Source organism: Schistocerca gregaria, chromosome 1 (assembly GCF_023897955.1).
Source record: "Schistocerca gregaria isolate iqSchGreg1 chromosome 1, iqSchGreg1.2, whole genome shotgun sequence".
NCBI classification, from domain to species: Eukaryota; Metazoa; Arthropoda; class Insecta; order Orthoptera; family Acrididae; genus Schistocerca; species Schistocerca gregaria.
Window position 1 is genome coordinate 1,065,754,377 of NC_064920.1, and position 7,530 is coordinate 1,065,761,906.

The 7,530-nt window shown below is 40.5% G+C and overlaps 1 non-coding gene across 1 annotated transcript; it reads left to right on the forward strand.

The window, feature by feature from the left end:
* The first annotated feature begins 1,874 nt into the window (after positions 1-1,874).
* On the forward strand, positions 1,875-1,948 carry Trnat-ugu (transfer RNA threonine (anticodon UGU)). The gene has a single exon. It is a non-coding gene; the product is annotated as a tRNA-Thr (tRNA).
* The last annotated feature ends 5,582 nt before the right edge of the window (positions 1,949-7,530 follow it).

Genomic DNA, 7,530 nt, shown 5'->3' on the forward strand with positions numbered 1-7,530 from the left:
ATAAAAAGGGAAAGAACAGGGAATATTGTCATGGAACCAAAGTAACGTATCAAGAACGAACCAAGCGGACTGTAAGACAAAGTTTGTAAAATGGATGCTGTTCTCAGTGACCGCTTAGAAATTAAAATTGATACAAATGAGCCCTCGGTCACAATGTTTAGTCTCATTAACCAGATTTCAACACTTCTAAGAGTTCCTTGAGCAGACTTTAAACGTTAAAAGTGGCCTATAAAATAATTACAAATTTATGGGAAAAGAAATTTTTTGTATAAAAGTGTAAGCACTGACTAACAATACAAGACAGAGGCAGTACTTACATGTCATGTACAAAATAAATTACAGGCCAAAATGGCTTTAGGCACAATTTTTTTATAAAGAATGCACGAGGACGAGCCAGTATGGGCTGCTCGTACCTGTACAGCCATAGGATGCAACGGACGGAGCTCAGTCCGTTGCAACCTGTGCCTGAGCAGCCCATAGTGGACGAGCCACTATGGGCTGCTCGTACCTATACAGCCACAGGATGAAACGGACGGAGCTCAGTCCGTTGCAACCTGTGGCTGAGCAGCCCATAGTGGCTTGTCTTCATGCATTCTGTATAAAAAAAATTGTGCCTAAAGCCATTTTGGCCTGTAATTTATTTTGTACATGACATGTAAGTACTGTCTCTGTCTTGTATTGTTAGTCAGTGCTTACACTTTTATACAAAAAATTTCTTTTCCCATAAATTTGTAATTATTTTATACACAACTTTTAACGTTTAAATTCTGCTCAAGGAACTCTTAGAAGTGTTGAAGGCTGGTTAATGAGACTAAAAATTGTGACCGAGGGCTCATTTGTTTCAATTTAAGACTATAGGACTGTAAGAAGCAGACAAGCAAATGGAAAGAAGCATTCCGCGCCAAAGGAGCTCAAGAAGTATCAGACACTGGACGCAGGTCTTAATTTGGAGATTTGATTGATTTTTTGATTGATTTTAACAGGAGAGCTAAAACAGCTTAGGTCTAACCCGCCACTGCCCGCACCGAAACTAGGTTTATTGTGCGGTAATTTGGGGAAGAAATACCTGAGAATAAATACGTGGACCGTAGCACTGTATGGAGTTGAGTCATGGACCGTGGGGGCACCAGAATATGTGACCAACACTGACTAGAATGAGAAACACTACATGTTGAGATCTACGCAGTTTTTTATGTTTAGCGATAAAAGTCGAGCTCCCATTTCAGTACATTCTCAGATGCACTACTCTCGTGGATATGTTTGTACTTACCTTGCTTTGTTTTGTCCAGCTTCGCTAATACACAGTTTCTTTTGAGGTCTGATATGATATTTTAGACTGAAAACAAACAAAAACTTTAGGCATTGTTCGTTTATTGTTATTCAGCACTGAATTGCATCAGTTCAATATGGATACCATCAGTTGCACTGTACTACCTATCCCTATAAAAGATGCACAGTGTCAGCCTGAAACTTTCCTCCCAACTGCGGAAACTCACTGCAAAACTCTGCCAGACGTTCCCAGACTTTCATATGAGGTGACTTTTTCCATTTCCTAAGATGGTATCTGTTCTTTCGGACATGTCCGAAAGGACAGATACCATCTGTGACCAAGCAGCTCGTTAGAATGAAATTACAATGAAATGAACACCCTTAGCTCCTTACAGGCGTTGACTTACGTCAACGGGGACAGATGAAACTGTGTTCTCCGACTGGAACTCGAACCCGGGATCTCCTGCTTACATGGCAGATGCTCTATCCATCTGAGCCACCGAGGACACAGAGGATAGCACGACTGCAGGCATTTATCTCTGGCACGCCTCCCGCTAAACGCACATAAACACACATAAATCCCTGCAGTCGCGGTATCCTCTGTGTCCTCGGTGGCTCAGATGGATAGAGCGTCTGCCATGTAAGCAGGAGATCCAGGGTTCGAGTCCCGGTCGAGGAACACATTTTCATCAGTCCCGTTGACGTATGTCGACGCCTGTAAGCAGCTAAAGGTGTTCATTTCATTGTAATTTCTTTCATTATGATAGCTTCTAAGGTCATTCTTGTGACGTCGACGTCAAAATTACGAAGAGTTTGTGACTAAAATTAAACGTCATATTATTTCAGATGAGACAGAAGGTAAATTTCAAACAATATCAGATCAAAACAGAATTGAGGGATAATCACAGACTGCCGTTGCTGTTCACATACAAATCATGTTTGTAATAGGAGGACTATTTTGTCCAAACTCCGATCGGTCATGAAATGAAACCACAGTGAAAATCAAAAATGTCTTATTTCCAAGGCTTAGCTACACTTCCCAGCTACTTTTCTACATAGTTACAGCTCTGAATTGCATTTGTCATAGTGTGGTACCGGCTTTCCAATACCCTCGTCACTGAAGCGGCCCCCTGTGCTCTCCGCCAATTTACGATACTGGTCTCCAGGTAGCAGTCCGTGCCAAAATGCTGTCCTCATACCCAGCAGTTCATGATTATTTTATTGTCGTTATCCCGCACAAAACCTGTTATATCACTGCGAAAGAGAAGCGATTTTGACTTCTAACAAATTTTAATAAAGGAGGGCAAAAATCTGGAACATATAGGACGTTTACATTTGGCCACCAAGAAATCAAGTTACACTGCACACAAAGAAAACAAATAGCATTAATTTCAGCTTAAAGAGGAAAAATAATTCTGTAATATTAAATGTGGATGAAAACTTCATTGATTGGGTAGCATACATGAAATCTTTAGGAATTAATATTGACTGTCACCTGAAGTTAGATAAACAAAAAAATACACCAAAACAATATGTCATCAGCATGTTACACCTTCAGAGTCCTGTCATCAGTGTGTAAGCGACAATGCCTTACAGTTACATACTATACATGTATTCAATCCACCTTTAGCTACAGAACCGTTTTTCGAGCTGTAGTTGTTGTGGTCTTCAGTGCAAAGACTGGTTTGATGCATTCTCCATTCTACTCTATCCTGTGCAAGGTCTTAATCTCCCAGTACCTACTGGAACCTACATACGTCTGAACCTATTAGTGTATTCATCTCTTTGTTTCCCTCTATGATTTTTACCCTCCACGCTGCCCTCCAGTACTCCATTGGTGTTTCTTTGATGCCTCAGAATATGCCCTACAAACCGTCCCTTCTTCTAGTCAAGTTGTGCCACAAATTTCTCTTCTCTCCAGTTCTGTTCAATACCTCCTCATTAGATATGTGATCTATCCACCTAATCTTCAACATTCTTCTATAACACCATACTCTGAAAGCTCCTATTCTCTTCTTGTCTAAACTATTTGTCGTCCACTCGACCACGTTTCACTTCCATACATGGCTACACTCCATACAAATACTTTTAAAAGCGACTTCCAGACACTTAAATCTATACTCGATGTTAACAAATTTCTCTTCTTCAGAAACGTTTTCCTTGCCATTGACATTCTACATTTTATATCCTCTATACTTCGGCCATCATCAGTTATTTTGCTCTCCAAATACCAAAACTCATGTACAACTTAAAGAGACTCATTTCCTAATCTAATTCCCGGCATCATCCGATTTCATTCGACTACATTCCATTACACTCGTTTTGCTTTTGTTGATGTTCATCTTATATCCTCCTTTCAAGACACTGTCCATCCCGTTCAGCTGCTCTGCCAGGTCCTTTGCTGTCTCTAACAATGTCATCGGCGAACCTCAAAGTTTTTATTTCTTCTCAATGGGTTTTAATTCCTACTCCGAATTTTACTTTTCTTTCCTTTACTGCTAGCCCAATATACAGAATGAGTAACATTGGGGGATAGGCTACAACCATGTCTCACTCCCTTCGCAACCACTGATTCCCTTTCATGCCACTCGACTCTTATAACTGCCATCTGGTTTCTGAGCAAATTGTCAATAGCTTTCGCTCCCTGGATTTTACCCCTGCCACCTTCAGAATTTGAAAGAGAGTATTCCAGTCAACATTGTCAAAATCTTTCTCTAAGTCTACAAATGCTAGAAACGTAGGTTTGCATGTCATTAATATATTTTCTAAGATAAGTCGTAGGGCCAGTATTGCCTCACGTGTTCCAACATTTCTCCGGAATCCAAACTGATCTGCCCCGAGGTCGGTTTCTACAAGTTTTTCCATTCGTCTGTAAAGTATTCGTGTTAGTATTTTGCAGCCGTGGCTAATTAAATAGATAGATCGGTAATTTTCACATCTGTCAACACCTGCTTTCTTTGAGATTTGAATTATTTTCTTCTTCTTGAGGTCTGAGGGTATTTCTCCTATCTCATACATCTTGCTCAACAGACGGTAGAATTTTGTTAGGTCTGGCTCTGCCAAGGCTGTCAGTAGTTCTCATGGAATGTTGTCTACTCCCAGGGCCCTGTTTCGACTTAGGTCTTTCAGTGCTCTGTCAAACTCTTTGCGCAGTATCATATCTCCTATTTCATCTTGATCTACATTCTCCTCCATTTCTATAACATTGACCTCAAGAACATCGCCCTTGTATAGACCCTCTATGTACTCCATCCAACTTTTTGCTTTCCCATCTTTATTTAGAACTGGGTCTCCATCTGAGGTCTCGATATTCATGCAAGGAGTTCTCTTTTTTCCAAAGGTCTCTCTAATTTTCCAGTAGGCAGCGTCTATCTTACCGCTAGTGATATGCGCCTCTACATCCTTACATTTGTCCTCTAACCATCCCAGCGTAGCCATTATGCACTTCCTGTCGATCTCATTTTTGAGATTTTAGTATTCCTTTTTGCCTGCTTCATTTACTGCGTTTTTATATTTTCTCCTTTCATCAATTAAATTCAATATTACTTCTGTTACCCAAGGATTTCTACTAGCCCTTGTATTTTTACCTACTTGATCATCTGCTGCCTTCACTACTTTATCCCTCAAAGCTACCCATTCTTCTTCTTCTGTATTTGTTTCCCCCATTCTTGTCAATCGTTCCCTAATGCTCTCCCTGAAGCTCTCTACAACCGCTGGTTCTTTCATTTTATCCAGGTCCCATCGTCTCAAACTCTCACCTCTTTGCAGTTTTTTCAATGTTATTCTACAGTTCATACCCAATATATTGTGGTCAGAGTCATCATTTGCCCCTGGAAAAGTCTTACAATTTAAAACCTGGTTCCTAAATCTTTGTCCTACCATTATATAACCTATCTGAGACCTTCCAGTATCTCCAGGTTTCTTCCACGTATACAATTCTTTTTTAAGATTCTTAGCCAGCCTTTGTGGCCGAGCGGTTCTAGGCGTTACAGTCTGGAGCTGAGCGACCGCTACGGTCGCAGGTTCGAATCCGGCCTCTGGCATGGATGTGTGTCATGTCCTTAGATTAGTTAGGTTTAAGTAGTTGTAAGTTCTAGGGGACTGATGACCTCAGAAGTTAAGTCCCATAGTGCTCAGAGCCATTTGAACCATTTTTTATGATTCTTGAACCAAGTGTTAGCTATGATTAAGATATGCTCTGTGCAAAATTCTACCAGGAGGCTATCTCTTTCATTCCTTACACCCATTCCATATTCACCTACTACGTTTCCTTCTCTTCCTTTCCCTACTATCCAATTCCAGTCACCCATGGCTATTAAATTTTCGTCTCACTTCACTATCTGAATAATTTCTTTTACCTCATTTCATCAATCTCTTCGCCACCTGCGGAAGTAGTTGGCATATAAACTTGTACTACTGTGGTAGGCGTGGGCTTCCTATCTATCTTGGCCACAATAATGCGTTCTCTATGCTGTTTGTAGTAGCTTACCCACATTCCTATTTTTTTATTCATTATTAAACCTACTGCTGCATTACCCCTATTTGATTTTGTATTTATAACTCTCTATTCACCTGACCAAAAGTCTTGTTCCTCCTGCTATCGAACTTCGCTAATTCCCACTATATCTAACTTTAACGTATCCATTTCCCTTTTTAAATTTTCTAGCCTACCTGCCCGATTTAGGAATTTAATAATGAATAGGAAAATAGGAATGCGGGTAAGCTACTACAAACAGCATACTGAACGCATTATTGTGGCCAAGATAGATACGAAGCCCACACCTACTACAGTAGTACAAGTTTATATGCCAACTAGCTCTGCAGATGACGAAGAAATTGATGAAATGTATAATGAGATAGAAGAAATTATTCAGGTAGTGAAGGGAGACGAAAATTTAATAGTCATGGGTGACTGGAATTCGGTAGTAGGAAAAGGGAGAGAAGGAAACAAAGTACGTGAATATGGACTGGAGCAAAGAAATGAAAGAGGAACACGCCTGGTAGAATTTTGCACAGAGCACAACATAATCATAGGTAACACTTAGTTCATAAAAGAAGGCTCTATACATGGAAGAAGCGTGGAGATACTGACATGTTTCAGATAGATTATATAACGGTAAGACAGAGATTTAGGAACCAGGTTTTAAATTGTAAGACATTTCCAGGGGCAGATGTGGACTCTGACCACAATCTATTGGTTATGACCTGTAGATTAAAAGTGAAGAAACTGCAAAAAGGTGGAAATTTAAGGAGATGGGACCTGGATAAACTGAAAGAACCAGAGGTTGTACAGAGTTTCAGGGAGAGCATAAGGGAGCAATTGACAGGAATGGGGGAAAGAAATACAGTAGAAGAAGAATAGGTAGCTTTGAGGGATGAAGTAGTGAAGGCAGCAGAGGATCAAGTAGGTAAAAAGACGAGGGCTAGTAGAAATCCTTGGGTAACAGAAGAAATATTGAAATATAAGAATGCAGTAAATGAAGTAGGCAAAAAGGAATACAGACGTCACAAAAATGAGATCGACAGGAAATGCAAAATGGCTAAGCAGGGATGGCTAGAGGACAAATGTAAGGATGTAGAGTCTTATCTCACTACGGGTAAGATAGATACTGTCTACAGGAAAATTAAAAAGACCTTTGGAGATAAGAGAACCACTTGTATGAACATCAAGAGCTCAGATGGAAACCCAGTTCTAAGCAAAGAAGGGAAAGCAGAAAGGTGGAAGGAGTATATAGAGGGTCTATACAAGGGCGATGTACTTGAGGACAATATTATGGAAATGGAAGAGGATGTAGATGAAGATGAAATGGGAGATACGATACTGCGTGAAGAGTTTGACAGAGCACTGAAAGACCTGAGTCGAAACAAGGCCCCCGGAGTAGACAACATTCCATTGGAACTACTGACGGCCTTGGGAGAGCCAGTCCTGACAAAACTCTACCATCTGGTGAGCAAGATGTATGAGGCAGGTGAAATACCCTCAGACTTCAAGAAGAATACAATAATTCCAATCCCAAAGAAAGCAGGTGTTGACAGATGTGAAACATACCGAGCTATCAGTTTAATAAGTCACAGCTGCAAAATACTAACGCGAATTCTTTACAGACGAATGGAAAAACTAGTAGAATCCGTCCTCGGGGAAGATCAGTTTGGATTCCGTAGAAATGTTGGAACACGTGAGGCAATACTGACCCTACGACTCATCGTCCAATCTAAATTAAGGAAGGGCAAACCTACGTTTCTAGCATTTGTAGACGTAGA